This window comes from Saimiri boliviensis, chromosome 19, assembly GCF_048565385.1.
Source record: "Saimiri boliviensis isolate mSaiBol1 chromosome 19, mSaiBol1.pri, whole genome shotgun sequence".
NCBI classification, from domain to species: domain Eukaryota; kingdom Metazoa; phylum Chordata; class Mammalia; order Primates; family Cebidae; genus Saimiri; species Saimiri boliviensis.
In genome coordinates this window covers 24,075,491-24,095,356 of record NC_133467.1, presented here as the reverse complement: position 1 = coordinate 24,095,356, position 19,866 = coordinate 24,075,491, and the positions used below count along the sequence as shown (strand labels likewise).

General features: G+C 44.5%; 1 long non-coding RNA gene across 3 annotated transcripts in view; it reads right to left on the bottom strand.

The window, feature by feature from the left end:
• The window catches only part of LOC141582313 (uncharacterized), a 63,314-nt gene extending 43,544 nt beyond the window's left edge, over nt 1–19,770 (bottom strand). For all 3 annotated transcript variants that reach the window (XR_012515179.1, XR_012515180.1, XR_012515178.1), the window contains exons 1-2: nt 19,167–19,770; nt 14,554–14,684 (exon numbers count right to left, since the gene is read on the bottom strand). This is a non-coding gene — a long non-coding RNA (uncharacterized LOC141582313). The remainder of the gene's footprint in view (nt 1–14,553; nt 14,685–19,166) is intronic.
• Between the last annotated feature and the right edge of the window lie 96 nt (nt 19,771–19,866).

The window sequence follows — 19,866 nt, the reverse complement described above, 5'->3', positions numbered from 1 at the left end:
AGGACTGGGAAGGCCAAGAAAAAAGTGTGAGGATGCAGGGAGGGAGGGGGCAGCCAAAGGGAGTTTGGGGAGTTTATTCCTTTACAAATTCTGACTATGTGCCAGGCACAAAACCAGCGGTTGGAGGTAGAGTGATAAACCACACAGGGCTCCTTTTCACTTGGAGCTCAAGGCCAGAAGGTAAGAGGGAGCTTAGCATCTTGAAGGAAGAGAAAGAACTTCAGTGTGAGGGAGCAGCCTACCCTCCCAGGGTAGGCTCCAGGTGCTGGGAAAGCCTCCAGCTGCTGGTAAATATAAGTCAACTTCATAAGATGGTGCAGAAACCAGAAGGCTCTCCAACAACTGCTCCTCCTTCTTCAGGGGGTTCTTTGCTTAATTTATTTTTGCTTTGGGGGTCAGAGCCTGTTTGTATACCAGGACTCAACTACTCGAACTATCAGCCCCTTAGTCCAGTGTCTCTGAAGCCTAAATAGGCAAAGGCAAGAGAGAAGCTCATCTCTGGTTTGAGCCCGAGGTCATGGGCTGCAGGAACTGGTGGGATTTGTTTAATCAAGACCACTGAAGACCTGCATGAGGAAGGATCTTATCTCAGTGTTGCCATGGGGACTGCTGGCTGAATTGACTGAATGCTCGGGAGATAATGACTCTTTTTTAGAAGAGAAAATAGTTGCCATTTTCCAAAAGCTAAATGTGGAGTGAGGTGGCAGTGAGGGGGAAATAGAAGGCCTATGAGGGTAAGAAGTGGGGAGCAAGGCCAACTCTGGCTGAAGAATGGGGACAGGCGTATCTAGGACTCAGGAGCTTAAGAGTCATGCTAAACCACTCCTAGAGTTCAGGACTCCACCAGAGAATGTGGCTCTATTCACACAAGAATTTTATACAGAAAATAGTAGATCTGAGATTTGCAAAACTCATTTTCAATTTCATAGGCTACAGCCTTCAAATAACTCCAAGTAATATCACATGTCTAATAGTTGTCTCAGAAAGTAGTACCCAAAAGGAATTTTCTCCAAAGGTCCTTCAGAAACTGTGAAATGGACTCTATTTGAAGAAAACTGTTTCCATCAACATGTGCAGAGCCTCTGCAAAGTGTGCAGCACAGCTGAGCCTCTCATCCCTGGGAACACAGTCTGGGATTGCCTGGTGGATATCTGGCTATAAGGACTTTCGACATTATCCCAACTCCCCATGGAAGAATTATCCCTGTATTTCCTACCAACAATACTGAGCCAAACTGCCTTTGATGTCCCCAGAGTTATCTGATCACCTAGTTGACACTGAACAGAGCAAGATGACTGAGAGACAGCAGCTCAGCCCTGACATCTGCTCAAGGCCAGCAGCAAGAGTTCCAGGAGTTATATGAGCCACTAGGTCTATCCAATCTACCATCTGTCACTGGATTACCTTGCCACCTTGGGTCACTGACTTCCCCACTCTGTGCCATCTGTGAAATGTGCATAATAGCACACCAAGTCCTTGTGTCCCTCCTCCCTCTTTTCCTGTTCTCTCTCCCTCCCTGCTTTCCTCTCTCCTTTCCTCCTCCCTCCCTCTCCCTTTCTTTCTCTCTCTACCTCTCTTCTTCTCCCCCTCCCCGCCGCACCTTTCTCTCTCTTCCCTATAGCAGAGAGACAATGTGTTTGTAAAGTGCTTTGAGCTCCTTGGAGATAGAGGGTCTATAAATATAAGCTGTTATCACTGTTACCATAGAAACACACACAGACAACTGTGCTCTGTTTCTGCATTTGCTGAGCATAATTCTGGCCTTCCTGCCCTGCTGGCTGTTAAACAATCAATGGTTTTACAAAGCTCTACAGCCAGGTAATAGGTGGGGCCTCAAGGCTGAACTTGTTTGCTATTCAACTCTTCTTCATGTGAATTTTCAAAACCTGTGTTTCTGTTTGCTAAGGTAGAGGATGGTATAAGGTTGGCCAGAGCCAGCTGTTAAACCAGGGATACAAATAATGACAGGCATATGTATGCCACCCAACCTGGGTCCCTGATCTGTAACAAGGCTCGGGTAAGGGAGAATTCCAATGAGCTGAGGAAATAATATTCCACCCATTTCCTAAATTTGCTCCAACTCCTAACTCCTCAACTTTAGAACCAGAGCTGGCAAAATGTTGGAATAAAGAGAGTTACGAATTTGCACCCTTCTGCCAATTTGTGACCATCTGAAAAGCAGGGGCTATGTCTTTTTTATTATTGTCTCCACAGGGCCTAGCGCAGTGTCTGCACATAGCAGATGCTGCACAGAGGCTTGTGGAGAAAAAATGAATCACCGAGTGAATAAATGGCTGTTGTTTTCTAGAACACAGGTAAAAGTGTTGCTGAGTGAGATATGCCACTGAATGTTGGCTTGGACTTCAGGACCTCAGAGCACGTCAGTGAGAACAATGATATATTCACTTCACTTCTAGTTTTATGGAAGGTCCTGGGAAAGTTGCTCTATAACTGAAAGCCAGATATAGAATGGCGTAGCCTAGTTGTTAACCACACAACGGAAAGATCCAGTGCAAAAAGTAAAGGTGTGAAAACCATAGGAAAAGTCCTTATTCCTTTCAGGCAATGCTGTGATCTCAGGGGTAAGTTTTCCAGGCCTCAGTTAGGAATGTAGTGAAATGGGAATGGGCTTTGGACTCAAACACATTATAACTCAGTGTGTGAGCTCTGCCACTTACCGGCATTCCCCAGCCTCCGTTTTCCCATTTGTAAAACAGAATAATAGCACCCTCTCATAGGTTTGAGGTGGCTGTTAAACAAAACCAGTATATAAACGATAGCTCAGTGGCTGGCACCAGTCAATGATTAAAGTGTGTTCATTCCATTAGTTTGCCAATATGCATGAACATTTATTTTGAAGACTTCACTTACTAGCTTATTCTAAAGGCCTGACAGATGTTTCAGATCCCACTAAGATGAGGGTGTGTGATGTTTCTGCCTTTGGGAAGGGGGATTGGAGAATGTGAAGGGAGAGAGAAACTGCTCAAACACAGACAGGGAGTGGGGACCAGCTACATAATTTGCAGAGCCCAGTGCAAAATGAAAATGTGGGGCACTTGCTAAAAAAAATTATTAAGAATTTCAAGAAGATGAAAACTGAGCATTAACACAAGCAGGGAGTTCCACTCAGCTAAGGGCCCCATGTAACTGCATAGATTGCACACCAATGAAGCCAGCCCTAGAGCCAGGGCAGAGGCAAACTGGTTTCCAGGCTTGGTACAGATCATACCGATGATATAAGTACAATCAGTGATGCAGTTTCATGGTGTTACCCAAATGCTGTTTTTGTCATCATGTAGATCTAATACAATCACACAGGACACAGGTATTTTTCTACAAAAATGCTTGCATACATGGAATTCATATTTTAAGCTAAACCTAACTGATAGTAAAGGTCATTTCAGGAGGAAAACACTCATAAAAACAAGTAAACTCCTATCATAGTGGCTGATTGCATAAAACATGTAATAATTGTGTTGAGAGGTTCAAATTGTTCCTGTGTCCTTGTTCACAGAGGGTATGGGGGAGAAGTCAAATTATAAAGCATATAAAGCATTTATATGCTTTTTATGCATCTGCTATTTATTAAACCCCCTACTGTATACAAGGTATGGTGCTAGGTCATGTAAGGGAAACAGAAAAAAGTTATCATCAGCCACAGTATGATCTTTAATGTTCCTTTCAGGTCTAACAATTTAGGATTCCTTGATAAAGACATAAGGCCTACCTTTAAGAAACTTAAATCTAGTGAAGTAGCAGAAAGTAAAATGGGTCGGGAGTGGTGGCTCATGCCTACAGTCCCAACACTTTGGAAGGCTGAGGTGGGTGGATCACTTGAGGCCAGAAGTTTGAGACGAGCCTGGCCAACACAGCAAAACACTGTCTCTACAAAAAACACAAAAATTAGCTGGATGTGGTGAGAGCACCTGTAATCTCAGCTACTTGGGAGGCTGTGGCATAAGAATTGCTTCAACTCAAGAGGAGGAGGTTGCAGTGAGCTGAAATTACACCAATGCACTCCAGCCTGGGTGACAGAGTGAGACTCTGTCTCAAAAAAAAAAAAAAAAAAATTAAAATGAAGTTCCTCTGTATGGAGTATTTATAACTGATTGTATAAGTAAGCATATAAATATTATTTATGTTGTTATATGACAATATTATATTAATGTAAATATATAACATTTTTAATTGTTATTTTGTATAATTTATATAAACATATAATTTAAATAAAAACAATTTATATAAAAATCCTAGGATAAAAAAGAAATCTAGGCAAAAGACCATATAAAAATCTAGATTTCTACGAAGCCCCTCAAACATTGGGAACATTGCCTTATTTGCCTTATTTAAAAAAAAAAAAAAAAAAAGATCTGACACTAAAACTAAGTCACAGAGCAGACAATGGGTTCTTCCAGAGTCAAGCAACAAGGCTGTGGCAAAACATAGTCCCCTGTTGATAAACTACTGAATTTATTCACAGTGGTTTCCCATTCCCCTTCCATCCTTCATCCAATAATAAAGAATATGATTTAAGTAGGCGATATGCCTCTCCTTTTTCCCAAGGTATAATAATTAATGGCATTAATAAAAGGTTCTACATAAATGTGTTGACACCAATTTGGGAGCACAGGCTTGGAAAGTCAGACACCCTTGATTAGATTTCAAGTGTACCACTTCTTAGGTATTAGTAACTTGTGTAAATTACATAATCTTCCATTTTCTCATAAAATGCCATATTAATTTCCCTCCAGTTTTGTTTTGTTTTGTTTTGAGGATTAAAGAGTCTAGCAGTGGCTGGCACACAGTGGCCATTCACCTGGTAATGTGCTTACTCCCTACTCCCACCTTCTTACCTTCCTTCTGTAAGACCTGCTGTAAACAGAATATCATGGGGCTGTAATGTATTTCACTGAGAATTATAGAATACCAAGATACAGCCCATGGAAGAGTCAACTAACCGGAGATAGAGTCAAGAAACCCAGGATGAATAAGATCAAGACAGGTGTTGAGCTGATTAAAGACAAATGCTGACTTTATTTTCAACTTTGAATATGCTAAATCCCATCATTGTGGGTTTCTTCTGATTCCCCTGGGTTTATTATAATCCCTTACTGAATGTGCCATGAGCAATCCTCGCATTTTATCTGATCCAGGCATTTAAACAGCAGAGTCAAAACAGTCAATTTAAAAAGAGGAGGAGAGGTAAACAAGGCTGGAGAGAGAAGAGATCTAAGAGTTCTACCTGTTTGTTTGTTTGTTTGTTTGTTTTCCAGGAAATAGAACCCTGAACTTCTCAAAGTATTTCTGCATTACTATACAAAAAAACCCATTGGGAATTGTAAATAAGAGATTGGACCTAAAGGAAGAAGAAAGATGTTACTTCTCTTGCAGTCTGTTATACTAGAATGTGGACAGAGAGCACTGCTGCAACATGGTCGAAGGACCCTGCCTGGGTGCTATTTGCAGGGCACCAAAAGCCCCTAATAAACTAAATGGACCGAAAATTCCCCATGACTAGAGTTTCGCATTAAAGAACGCACTGATCCCCAAGGAGTCTCTCATGCCTATGCACACAACAGAACACAGAATTTTGACAGAATGAACATGGGACGTGGGAGTTCTGATGGCAGGAATCCCACTGGCTGAAAATGCAGAAAGAGGATGAAAGCTGCCAAAGACAAGTTAACACACTCCGTGGCTTTGCCTGGGCTTGGGGCTCTCATGGAGGTTACAGAGTGTTCAAGACAGCTCAGAACTGCTGTGTGGGGGAAATTCTCAGCCGACCTGTCTTACGACCATCCTTGTAATCAGGACTGCACAATCCTTCTCACTTAGTGCTTGTGTTTAGTGATTGCTCTGAGCAATTTCAACATTTACTAAGATAAGAGGGATTTGAGGTATGCTGTTCTAATCTGCAGCATCTGGTTACAAAGAACAGGTTTCCATTCAGGCTAATTCAAGAAAAGAGGGTTTGAATGCAGAAATCTCACAGGAATCCAAGGGTAGAGCTCCTTGGTACAGTGGGCCCCATGAGAAGAGGACCTGAGAAGATGTTCAGAATTCTGGCAGAAGCTGCTAGCTGTCTTCCAGTATTCATTCTTTTTTTCTTCTTAGTAATAGAATCCTGTGTGCTTCATGTGGGCACATGGCTGCCGGTTGCACACTACAGTTCCCAGCCTGCATTGCAGCGAGATATGACTATGTGAGTAATGAGGTATAAATGGAAGTGAGATGTACAAATTTGGCATCATCTTCTTAAAGACAAAGCCACTTGTCCTGGATTTTCTCCTTGCAGTAAGACGGAATGCAGTTATAATGTTGACTCAGGCTCAGTCAAGCAAAGGAAGCCACCACCACTGGGGAAGCGAGAGTAACAAGACAGGAAAGCAGGCTCTTTCAATAAACACACAGTAGAGCCACCATTCCAGCCTGGATTATTTACCTCCAGGATGCTACAAAAGATAAGAACTGCTCTATTCTTTGATTCACTGTATTTTGGGGTCTCTAAATGTAAGCAGCACAGTTTACCTCTTGCCTAACACAAGAATTGAGGGCTAGATTACAGACGGAGCTGCCCTTGAGTCAGTGCCCACCCCAGTCCACTCTGCTATGGCTGGGTGGAAGGGGCACCATGGAAAAAACAGCAGTTTAGGTAATGCTTCTGGCACATGTCTACAGATAATATCAGGAGGCTAGTTTGCTGAAGAAGCCTTTTAAGACAGAATCTGTCAGATTCCTGAAAATCCTCTGCTAGGAGGATATTAACTCTGGAAGCATCACATTCTATAATCCCCAGTGCTTATGTTTTCTCAGTGCAAGTCATCAATTCTCTGGCACCCAGTGCTCAGATCATGTCTAATTACAGCACTGGGGAGTTTTATGTATACCTGTAGTTTTGATTCTCAAACTCTGACACATAATCAACTGACCCTCACCCCTAGAATTTTTCAGTCAGTAGTTCCAGAGTGGGGCCTGTGAATTTACATTTCCGATGTAAAAGTTCCCAGGTCATGCTGATGCACCTAGTCTGGGGACCACACTGTAAGACCCACTTATATACTGCATGTACTCCTGCCCCATGTGATGTAGGGAATGCACACAGCTGCCACTGGCATAGGATTCAACATCTTTAAGCCAGATGCTAATAGGAACACCAGACATTTTATTATTTTAGAATATTCAAAATACAAGGATGCATCTCCAGTCTGTGACTTGGTAAGTAAACAAAAACGTAATCTATTTAACAAATATTTTAAGTACTTATTCTGTGTCAGGCACTGGAAGCCTGACAAAAATATCAGATACTATACAGCTTAAATTCAAGAGGGAAAAGCTATCATTTATTGATTTCTATTAAGTATTAAGGCCTTAATTGTCTTAAGTTCCCATGATGACAATAAAATATAGATAGTGTTATTCCCATTTCCAAGATAAAAACATGTAGCCTCATATAGTTAGGTAACTTTCACAGCCTCAGATGGCTGTGTCTCTGAAACCCATGCACTTTCCACAACATGACAATGAAATATAGCTGGCTAACTCTACAAAGGGGCTCTTGGATAAAATTCCCTATATTTTTTCAGCAAAGAATTTCTTTTTTTACTACGATAACCCAGAAAGATCCCTGAAAAGTTGAGGATCTTGAAGTGTAAGGCCTCAAGGGCTGTGATGGGAGGATCATGGATTTCAAGGAGGGAACAGTTTATAATTCTTGCCCACAACCCACTTTCTGAACCATCTGGTCAGGTAAGTTGCTGCTAGATTGCAATAAACTTTCAGGGTTCAGAAGAAGTTTACTTTGAATATCAACCTTACATTAAATTATCAAGTCCCTGTTTAAAACGGGAGATTCCTCCTTCCATGATTCATTCAAGATATATTTGTCGAAACTCTTACGTTCCAGGCACTGTGCTAGGAACTGCGGATAATTCACAGGTAGGTAATACTTATGTCTCTGTTCTTAAGGAGTTCACAGTTTGAATACAGACCTTTTTCTTAGTTGTTCTCCCTATACTGTGCTTGAGTCCTTCTTAGGGATATTTTATGTTTTGAATACTTCATGGTTTGAATTTTTAATCTTTCTTCATAATCCCACTTCATACATCAGCTCATGCTGTTTTCCTTTTAGTGGGGCTATTAATGTATAAGAGTTGGCTATTTGGCAAGGTAGCATAATGATTTACTTTTAAAAGAGAAATGACAATGGTTTTTCAAAACTTTCTTAAAATTATTTAAAAAAGGAGGCAAACCCTCGGGCAATGGGAGAAAGGAAAGAATCCTTGGAAGAATCTATGATCCTGAAAGAAAGATGAGAGAGAGAAGGAAAGAATCTTTTAAGAAGAGGAGACCTTTGGCGTTGAGTTAAAAAAACAACTGGGTGGGCAGAAAGAAATGAAGACCAAAATGTTCAGTATAACTCTTGTTTTAAAGGGTTTTCACATCATTTGTTGTTAAATTTCATGTTTAGACCTCACTAAGTGTGGCTGGCCATGTGGATTTTCAACTTCAGAACAAGTATACTCCAAATTTTTTTTTTTTTAATTTTAAAGAAAACAAGGATGAAAGTTCATCAGCTCACAGGTTTTGATAACCTTTAATAGGTAACCATATGTGTGATTAAACTTGGAGGCTGAAAATCAGACTCAAGTTTCCATGGAGGACTTTGGTTTTGCTTCAGAAGTCCCTCAGCAAGAATTTCCTGTCACCACTCCATCTGGGAGAGGAGTTGGTAGGGGGGTGAGGGCAGAGAGAGTGTTACTGGTGACAATCAAGTCTTGGTTTATTTCTTTAAAATTGTGTGTGCACACATGCTACTGTGAACACTGTTTTATTTCCACATAATATGAACATTGTTTTATTTCCACATAATCTGGACTCCCTAAGCTCAATTAACAGCTATCTCCAAATTTTCCTTGGCATTTTCAAATCTCAAAGGGCAAAGTTGTTTTATAAGTTTCTTGTCTGTAAATGTAAGCAGACTGAAGTAGCTCTTGAATACAATAGTCTTATCCTTAAGGCTCATTCCTGTGCATAGCATGGGCCTCTTAATAATACCCATACTGCACTGTCTTCCCAACTGCAATGGGCTTCTCAAACACTGTGGTGTGTGCAAATTAGCTGGGAAGCTTGTTCACATGAGGATCCCAGGTCCCCCCTCAGATACCTTGATTCAGGAGGGTTGGGATGAAGTCCAGGAATCTGCATTTTAATGGAGTTAAGCTGGTAAATCTGATATAGACAGTTCACATCAACATATTGAGAAACTCTATAATTGCATTAGGGTTGGAGACAAATGTGCAGGTGCAGCCACATCATGGATTCACCCAAATTCATTGAGTGCATACTATGTACCCATCACTATACTAGACACGGGGGATACCAAAGATGGTGACAGCTAGTTCTCATAAAATTAAAGTCTCAGCAAATAATTACATGAATGTAAAATTACTATCTGTGATGAATGGCACCAGGAAGAGTTATGCAATGACAGAAAAACCTGTGGCTAAGGGATTTTTTTCTTAGAAGTCAAGAAAATCTTCAGAGGTCTTATCTGGCCAAAAGGGGAAAGATAAACATCCCAGACTCAGAGGAACTAGCATGTAAAAAGGTCTTGGGGCCACGGGGAGTTTGCAGAGTCTGAGAAGTAACCTAGTGTCCTCAATAACGTGTAGTCCAAAGCTGGTCAACTCTAATACAAGCTTCCCAGTGTCACTGTGACATTCCATCCTTCTGGAAGGCTGGTGAAATTGAAGGACTAATGATCTGCTGAAAGTAGCTATTAATTTACAGCAAAATGGGAACCGCACTAAGCCCTATTGTCAATTAACATGCTGAAACTGGCACCCAGCTGGCATGCTGGGGCTGAGTAACCACAACCTGCCCTGCCACAACTTGTACTAAGAATGGGCAATCGTTGTCTAAATCCCACAAGCCCCCAAAGAGGCTGGCAGAGATTGCAGCCATGATTGCAACAGGAAGTGGAGAAGGGTGGTGGGTGGGCAGAGTATCAGCAGAGCCAGCCCTTGCCAGCTGTGCAAGGTCATGGACTGTGCCATGGCATTGCATGCATCTGTTTTGGTGCACTCTTTCTTTAAAAAATATTTTCTCCAGCTCTACACCCTTGTCGTTTCCACAGCCATGTCTCCTGACCCCAGTGGCCTGAACTCTTCTAATTGTTTGCTCTTTGAATGGCTTGTTTTCTTACCACAAAAGAAAGAGATTTGATCTTCTCATTGTAGAATAAAATATGAGATAATGGGCCCCCTCCCAGGATTCATCTTTGAAAAAGGCTTCAACAATATGAACACAAAAGAGCACATCAATGTGTGTCAAGTTTCTCAGCATCACTGTGGCAGAGGCAGTGACAGAACTAATTTTTAACTGGGCACAGGTGCTGAGAGAAGACTGTATTTCCGAACATTCCATGTGGCTAAGGGTTGCTCTGAGGCCAAGTTCTGACCAAGGAGATAGGAGTAGAAGTGGCCTGTGACAGTTTTTCTAGGATAGATGTTTCCATGAAGGGTGGTTGGCACTTCTGTTTTTTCCTCCTCCAGCCTGGATGTGATAACTGATGTCCATCAGTGCAAGGGCCATGTAGAAGGGATGTGAAAAGATAAGCTGGAAGGGGCCTGGCTCCCTGAGGACTTACTGGAATAAAGCCATCATCCCAGTCCTGGGCTACCCACCTCTGGACTTGTAAGTCAGAGAGAAATAGAATATCATGATGTTGAAGCTGCTGTCATTTTGCGTTTCTATTACAGACAAACCTAACCCTAACTGATAATCTATCCTGGGGATTTTTCTTTCTTTTCTCTTTTTCTTTTTTGATGGAGGATCACAGTGAAGTTTTTTACTTAGAGTACCTCAAATGTAGACGGTGATATTCTCCATCTTCATGTGTGGCTGCTTCTTCAGTTTAACCCAGCAGACTCATGAGATGGAAAATGAACATGGACTGGAAGAATGAGGCCTCTGCATGCATCTGCTTATGTACTCTTTTAAAGAGTCAGAGACCAGCCCGCAATCTCACCAGCCATTTTCCACTCTGAGTTTCCTCTTTCTCATCTGAAACATTGCCTCTAAGTTTTCTTAAAAATCTGATCGTTTCAAAGACTTGGCATGCTCAGTTTCACCCAACCCCTGCACCAATCTGCCAATCAAGGGAAATTATTATTGGGATGAAGAGTTTGCATCTCACCAATAGGCTATGCTTTAAAAATCCATGCATTACCTGGATTTTTAAAGAAGAAGAAGAAGAAGAGGAAGAAGAAGAAGAAGAAAAGAAAGGTCTAGGGAGTGTATACTTAGGGCAACTGGAATCTATGCTCCCAGGTAAAAAAGTAAAAATTTTAAAAAGAAAGGAAACGAAGGAAAGAAGAGAAAGACAAAGGGCAGTCTTAGCCCTGCTCTTTTAAGTCTTATCCTTTCTCTATTAAAAAAGAAATAGGCCGGGCGCGGTGGCTCAAGCCTGTAATCCCAGCACTTTGGGAGGCCGAGGCGGGTGGATCACGAGGTCAAGAGATCGAGACCATCCTGGTCAACATAGTGAAACCCCGTCTCTACTAAAAATACAAAAAAATTAGCTGGGCATGGTGGCGTGTGCCTGTAATCCCAGCTACTCAGGAGGCTGAGGCAGGAGAATTGCCTGAGCCCAGGAGGCGGAGGTTGCGGTGAGCCGAGATCGCGCCATTGCACTCCAGCCTGGGTAACAAGAGCGAAACTCCGTCTCATAAAAAAAAAAAAAAAAAAAAAAAGAAATAGGCCTGGCACAGTGGTTCACACCTATAATCCTACCACTTTGGGAGGCTGAGGTGGGAGGATCACTTGAGCCCAGGAATTTGAGACCAGCCTGGGCAAAACAGTGAGACCTCGGGCTGAGCAAGGTGTTTCACATCTGTAATCTTAGCACTTTGGGAGGCCGAGGTGGGTGGATCACCTGAGGTCAGGAGTTCAAGACCAGCCTGGTCATCATGTTGAAATCCCATCTTTAAAAAAAATTAAAATTAAAATTAAAAAAAAAAAAATAGTGAGACCTCATATCCACAAAAAATAAAAAAATTGGCTGAGTGAGGTGTTGTGTGCCTATGGTCCCAGCTACTCTAGAGGCTCATGTGGGAGGATCACTGACCCCAGGAAGTTGAGGCTCCAGTGAACCATGATCATGCTACTGTACTCCAGCCTGGGCAATAGAGACCCTGTCTCAAAAACAATGACTGCAAAAGCAAACCCTCTTTGTCTCAATCAAAGGTATTCTCTCATTTTACCCTGATGAAACATATCCTGTGTTTCTGTGCATTTGCACATGCTTCCCCTCTGCCCACACTTTTTCTCTCACTTCCTCACACAGTCTAATTCCACCCTGGGCAAATCTCAGGCTGTTCCCACATGAGAGAATAAACTGCTCGACCGTCTTGACTCTCCAGTGACCAGCAAAGTGACCAGCACACTGTGAGGTTCATCAATATTCAATGAATTGGAAAACAAATATTCCTTTCTGTCTGGTATCATCTCAGGCACTATCAATATTCCTGTTCAGGATTCACTTCTTGTACAAAGGGTATCTCTTCTCTAAATTCACATTGTATCTCTGGTTTGTGGTATTCATTGTGAAACACAATCATTTAGCACCTTGCATTGTTGTTCACTCATTTCTGTGTATTGTGCTCCTCAACCAGAATGTGTGCTGCTTAAATGTCCAGACCATATCTCAGATGTCATGTCCTTTGTTATTCCCGCAGTTTCTAATATAATACTATACACATAGTAGGCAATCGACAAATGATTGGTGGATGAGTGCATGTATCAAAAAAATGCTTCTTTAAATTGTGACCCCCATGAAGATTTACATGATTCTGGAGATATTTTAACATAAAAAAAAAAAAACAAACAGCCTTTACATGACAGAACCCATTTAGTGCCATGAGCTGTGCTTGCACTTTTTATGAGGATACATTTTCCTCCTGCAGCGGCAGTTATATCTAGTGGATCTGAGCCTGGTCTCTGGAGCTAAACTGTCTGGGTTTGAAAGTGGCCTCCCTTCTGGCTAGCCTTAGTCTATAAGAGACTTGGGGGCTTCATTTGTAAAATGAAGATGATGCTAATAGGACCTACCTCACTAAGTTGTAAGAAATGTAATGTAAAGCCGAAAACAGGGGAGAAGGGAAGGTAATCCACATTAAATACCTGGCATAGTGTCTGGCTTCCAGTAAGTGTCTGATAAATGCAGTTATCAGTGTGCCTTCTAAACAGAAGGTTTAAATGGAACAAGAACTCTTAGAGAAGCCAGGGCTCAATCATCCTGGTCTTTTCATCATTCCACTTATTTATGTGGGCAGTGTCCTTGGTGGTATCACTGTAAGGAAAGGTATAGCAATGACTTTTAGAACCAAGAAATCAAGTTCCCCGGTGGGAAGTGTCATGCTATGTAACTGGACAGGAGGCCCATCAGGTACACAGAACGCATTTTAGTAACACCTTAGTAAAGGGCGTGTGCCTTCTGCTGGGATGACTGGGTGCAATGCCATGTGCACGATAGGGATGAAAGACTGAATGTTATCATTTATTCATTAAAAACATACTGTTAGCCAGAATACAGATTTTGCAAACAGCCAGTTTTCCTAAAGGATTTGCTCCTTCAGATCATAAAACCTCCTCATTACTCAGCACAGAGATGAGTATAAATTAAGTTGTAAGCTAGTTCATGCAAATTATTTTACATTTTCCTGCCTCCCAGCTCCTCCCAAAAGTAAAATAAATGCAAAACAGTCTTTTTTTCATTTCTTCTCTTTGTTTTGATCCCTACAAACTAGCCACGATATTTCCAGAAAGATGTGGAAAGGCACAGTGCCCCACAAAGAAGAAAAGTTGGCATACTTTATAGGATATAAAAGGTTCTTTATTCTGTGTTTGTTTGCCTACCTGTCAGCCTGCTTATCTGAGAGTGCCTGTCTGCCTTGCACCAGGCGACGACCAAGCAGCCGTTTAATCCTGCACGACTCCCTCCTCTGTACCTTAACCACATTGCAGGCAGGAACCTACACCAAGGCCGTCCAGGCTTAGGTTTCCCAGCAACCTGTGACCTGGCTGGAAAATGTGAATGTGTCGATCCGATTCCCTCTGACTGGAATCCACACTAGAAGCAAAGTAAGCTTTGCCAGTTAGCCACGGGGACTGCAGCTGCAGGACCACGAGGAAGGCAGGACCATAACAACCTCAGCCAACTGACCTGCATGTAGGACAAAGTTGGGCATTGGGGGAACTGAGGAAGCAGAGAAAGTCGGGGTTGCTTAGAAGGAAGAAGCAGCATTCAGAGTTCAGTTATTTTAATGGGTAAATGCTAGAATGTCCAGAACCAAGATCTCCAGACCCTGGCCCAGCACCATCCCAGGACAGTCCTTGTGAGAACAGTGTTTATACGACCTTGCCCTGGAGATCAGGGATGGATGGTCCCCTGCCCTTATTGCTTCATGGGTATCCATATCACTTGTGTTAGGTTTTGAGGGAGGGAGTACCTCTGTTTTTTGCAAAGACAAGAGATTTTTCTAAAACGCTTACCTGATGTCACTGTTAGAGAGGCGTTGGCTCAAAAAAGCCATTAAGGCATAGCCTTGTGGTAAGATGAGAGTGTCCAGATCATATATAAACATCAGCTCCGCTGAACTCTGATCTCCTCAGAACCAGGGTACCTGTTTTAAAGAGGACATGAGCAAATAAGAAATCGTGCAGATGAAGGCAGCAATGAGAGGGCTGGAAAGTTTCTCATACAAGTACTGAAGAAATAGGAGATTTTTTTACTTGGAAAAGTAAAAATTAGGGAGACAAAGGATGTTTCTAATATATGTAGAGCTTCCACGTGGAAGATACACCAAGCTTGCATTTTGTTCCTCTAAAGGCAAGAATTAGGATTGGACAGAAGTTACAAGGAGCTAGGATTTAGTCCAGAGTTTTCCAACAATGGAATGAAAGCTGCAAGATAGGGAGTACACAGCCTCTGGGGGTGAGAGACCAGTTGGCCAGCTACCTTGTCCCAGGAGAGGGGAGTTAGGACTAGAGAATATCTGACAGTATCTCCAGTGTTATGCATAATGGATTTATCTACAATGACTAAACATTACCTCTAGGCTCTCAACAAAAGCTGCAGAAAGAAGCTGAAGATTAGGCAGACCATAAAATAGACATTCCTTTTTATCTATAGAAGACTCCAAGCGGTCCAGTAAGAGAAGAGTCATGAAATATCTCATACCCTCTCTTATCTACATTTGTCTCTGGGGCTGATGAGACCATGCCTCTCCCAGGGGAATGATATTGTAGGACCTCCTCTTACTGAGATTAGCCTCTTAGAAGGGTGTTTGCTCATTGCCTTTTAAGGAGATGGAAAATTCTGGAAAGGAACTTTATTTTTTAAAGCTTAGAAGATGTGCTGGTTGGTGCCAGACAATTTTCCAAGGAAGAAAACCAAATCCAACCAATTTACCCCCCTACCCCAGGTGGGGGTTACAAAAAAGCAGGCAAGCTAATTCTGAAAGCTCTAACCATAGTTTAGCACCATTTATCCACGGGCCTTCAGTCCTACCACCTACTAATCATGCAAGTAAGTCCAGATTATTACAGAGACCGGACACCTCTGCAGTCCTGCTATAACAGACCAAACAAAATCCTTCCCTATGTATCTTCTTTTCTGTGTCTGCCTTGGTCACCTCCACTATCCACATGTTTAATAATTTGGCAAAGGACATGGCAGGTGGGGAGAAATCCCAGTATGTCTCTCTATATCAGGGGTGCTTTCTGGACTTCCTCTTAGGAAACAGGAAACAGCATAGCAGAAAACTTCTGGGAGTTTGCTAGTCAAGGCCTGGCAGCCAAGGTGATGAGTGGGTAAGCTACCACTCCCACTGATGACAGGATAGTCCACTTACCAACATCCCTAGCCAAAAAAAAAAAAAAAAAAAAGTTTTTTTTCTCTCCATACTACGTCCTCACACAAGACAAGGATTCGATTCCAGAACCAGTAAAACAGAAACCTGCCAGAATAGAATGCCTTCCAATGAAACTAGTTTGTCATCATCCAGGGTTTAAACTGAAGCAGAGCTAAATTGTTGTTAGAAACCAGAACCATTTTGGAGAACAATTTGGTTTTCTGTCAAACATGCCAGGCCATTGTGGAGCACAGAATGAAGCCCTGGAGCAATCAATCTAGCATCCTTCCATGATGGATAGGTAAGGCCCTCAGCCCAGCCCCATGTTAGGTGCTACCCAGGCATCTACACCTGTCCCGGCCAAGGTGGCAAGTCTGGCAGCATTTCCCAGTGCTCACCCTCTCCTAGCCCTCTTTGTCATCCATTGCAGAGCTGTGCATTCCACTGCAAACAGAGCCTGCCATTGAGCCATTTTTCTCTGCACTGCACATAGTTTCTGCTGCCAGGATGAGTCACCATGCAACACATACCCTCATCCCCTCCACGCTGTACTTAAAATACTCCAGGGCTGGCCGAACAGAACCCCACTGTGAGTGAGCACGTGTGTGAAGGTGGGATTGGCAGCTCAGCCCTGCGGAGCCCTCTGCAGAGCAGTCTGCATTGTGTTTGGCAGAGAGATTCAGAGAGCCAGTATTTGGGGAGGGGCGGAGAGAGGAAGGTCTGTTTTTCAAATCTGGTTCCACCTCATGCAGCCTACCAAGTTGCACCATCTCTTTTGCAGGCACCCTCACTTTAGCTTCTCTGATCTTGAACAGAAGGATCTTACTGCTGCGGGTTGATTTGTCCTGCCTCTTCTCCCAGCCTAGCTTCTGACTGGCCATTTGGCTACAAACAGAACTGCCCTGTCCTGCTTTTACCTGCCAGCCTGTCTCTGCCTCCAGCATGGATTTTTCTTCAATCACAACAGCATCTAGTCATTTCCTGAGTTAGAACTTGTCATCCTTACTGGGATGGAGGTCCCTCACTGCTCTCCTGCCATTCCTGCTCTCTGCTTCCCCTCATCCACCCACACGCAGAGCACTAACCTTGGGCAGAACCATACCTCTTCCTCAGCCTGCCTGAGAAAAAGGGATTAAAAATTGTTCTCTTCCTCCTGAGCCTTTAAACTGAACTGAATAATTTCTTTCTCTTTTCTGCAGAGAAACACTGGGTTTCCATAGGCACTGACTGAAAAGTTGTCTTAGTTCCCCATGGTCCCCACCCGCCTCCACACCCAGCCACACACTCCACCTGCCAGGGGCACCCCGCCCTTTGGAGAACCACACACGTTCCGCTTTCAACCTGCTGCTACAGCACCCTTCACAGAAGGGGCCTTGGAACAAAAGCCCAGATCAGCACAGCCCAAAGGGACAGGATGTGCTTGAGTTATTCATTACTTGAGTTGGAAGAGGTCACAGAGCAGGAAGTACACTGGAAAGCAAGGGGAAAGGTGGCAAAGGGTGGGGAATAAGTCAGGGTGACCTTCTAGGGGCTGACGGGAACTCAAGAGTCCTGGTAGGGGGTGGGTATCAGAGTATGAAGGTGACAAAGTAATAGCAACAGCCCCAAGGTTAGCCAAGGTCAAATGGAAACAGCTGATTATAATTAAGCTAGCTACTTAGTAGCTCCTGCTAGGCACAAGGCACTGTGCTTAACACTTTCCCACATTTCCCCTTTTATCCTTGCAATAATGTATCACTTCGATTGTATAACTGAGGGAACAGCCCTGGAGAGAACAAATGACTTGTCCAAGGTCACCCAGCCAGCATGTTCTGAAGCTGGGAATGTGAATGTAGGTCTGTCTTGCTCTTTACCAGCTTGCTCTGTGTGGTGAAGTGGTTAGATGGGTGGTACAATTCCAGATGGTCTAGAGTGGCTGGGCAAGTGGAGTCTGAGATGAGCTACTGGGAGAAACCTGGTTTCAATAGGGCTGAGATCCTGTTCTCCAGCAACAATCCCAGATCTGGTGGAAACACAGGTTTTCAGGGAGCCTGGGGGAAGCTGGCTTAGGATGGAGCTGCTGCATTGGCTATGCAGATGTGACCCTCAGGACTTTATCAGTACCTGTGAAGAGTTTCCATGCAGGGAAGTGGGGAAAGTAGAGCTAGGGACCTACAATTTGAGAGGGGAAGATATTCCCCAGAGGAAGACAGTAAATCAAAGACTAGAGACCAGGAGGTGCAGATGCCTCATCAGTCTGCTGGGTGTTTGCTACACCTCTGAAGACCTAAGGTAGGACACTTTTTTAGGAAAAAAGAAAATCTGTCACTGGAGACTCTCTTTACGTACTTTGTTTCACCACATACTTCTTCTGGAAGTGGGGTTGGGAATCAAGGGTGAGGTATAGGAATGGGGTGGGCGCAAGCAACGGCACTCCCAGAACCGCCTCATCCCTTCCCATGCTACCCTTACCCCACTCATCTCTTTTTCCTGATTCTACCCACAGGTTTTCCTTCCTCTTACAGTATTGGGCACTCAACAACACATACCCTTCGCAGCAACCTGTCCTGCTGGAAACTCCTCCATAAGGGAACTTCTGCAGGTGCAGCCTCTTCCTGCAGCTCTCATACCACCGAGCTGGGGCTTTTCCAACATAAACACTATAGGGGCTAAGCAAGAGGTGGCTTCCTTTCTCAATAAGCTGTTCTCTCTCGCGGTTGCCCTTGACAAAGCCCTGCGGCCTCCCTTACTGAGGCTGGGTGGATAGGTGGCTGCTTCTCCCCTGAATTTCAGGAATGTTCAGGTTTGCACAGATGCTGCAGGCGAGCCTGGAGAAGGATTAGTAGGAAAATGCTCATTCTTCGTTAGTTCGGGCATGTCTTTAGGCCTGCAAGGTTGACCTTGGGTACAGAAGGATGGCCCGGACAAGCATCCTGGTATTGGGAAATTCTGATATGGGGCTGGGACGTCAAGATGGGCCATGGTGGCCCCTGGGGATGGGGCTTCTCTGCAGTGGAGGCAGAAGCATCCTGGTGTTTTCTGCTGTGTCACTGCCCTGAGAGGGATGTATAAAGCTGCTCCGGGGTTCATAGGAAGGGGATGAAACTAAGAGTTTGGCTGTTCAGCAACAGCAGATAAAGGGTGGGAAGATTTTGTCCTGTGAGCGAGGCTTTCCCAAAGGTCCTTTGGCTCCAATAATTTTACAGCAGAACAAAGGGATCGATACACCCAAGGGGGCATAAAAGCATGCCAACGAGAATACCCGTCGCCGACCTGGCATCAAAGAAAGTCCTCGGTGGCTGGGTCACGTGCAGACATTGTCGCCTGGGGTCTAGAGTGGCGAAAGTTGCAACCGGTTTCGATGGGACGGCTCACGGAGGGCTACCCCTCCCGAACCCCGGCTCCGTGCTACCGCCCTGGGTGGGTTTGGCCATTATCCAGCTCGAGGTGGTTCAGGCCGCCCACAAGGAGCACAGCCGGGCAGTCAGGAACCGGGGCTGCCGGCTGGGCCGGCCTGCAAGGAGAGGGAAGGGCCGGAACTGCAACCGCAGTGGCGGGGAGTGCGAGGGGGCGGCAGGTGCAGGCGCGGGAGGCGGAGCGGAGCTGGGCAGAGTCCTCGCCCGTCCGGCGTCCCAAAGTGACCTTCCCCACCCCGCCAGGGCCCAGCAGGGGTGGACCCACAGCCCAGGGAGGCCGGCGCGCGGGCGGGCGGGGGGTGGTGGTGGCTGGGCCGGGAATGCCGGGCCGGAGTCCTCGGGGTTCCGGGCGACCCAGGTGTAGACCACCCTGCTACGAAAGGGGCGGTTCGCGCCCAGCCGGGAGCGGGGAGGGGGCTGCACCGCGCTGCCTCAGCGTCCCTCGCCGCCGCCCGCGCCTCTCCCGCCGCCCCCACGCCCCGCGCTCCTGACGGCCCCTCTAGCCCCGCCGGCTCCTTTGTGACAGCCCCGGGCCCGCCCCCTCGGGCCGAGACTCC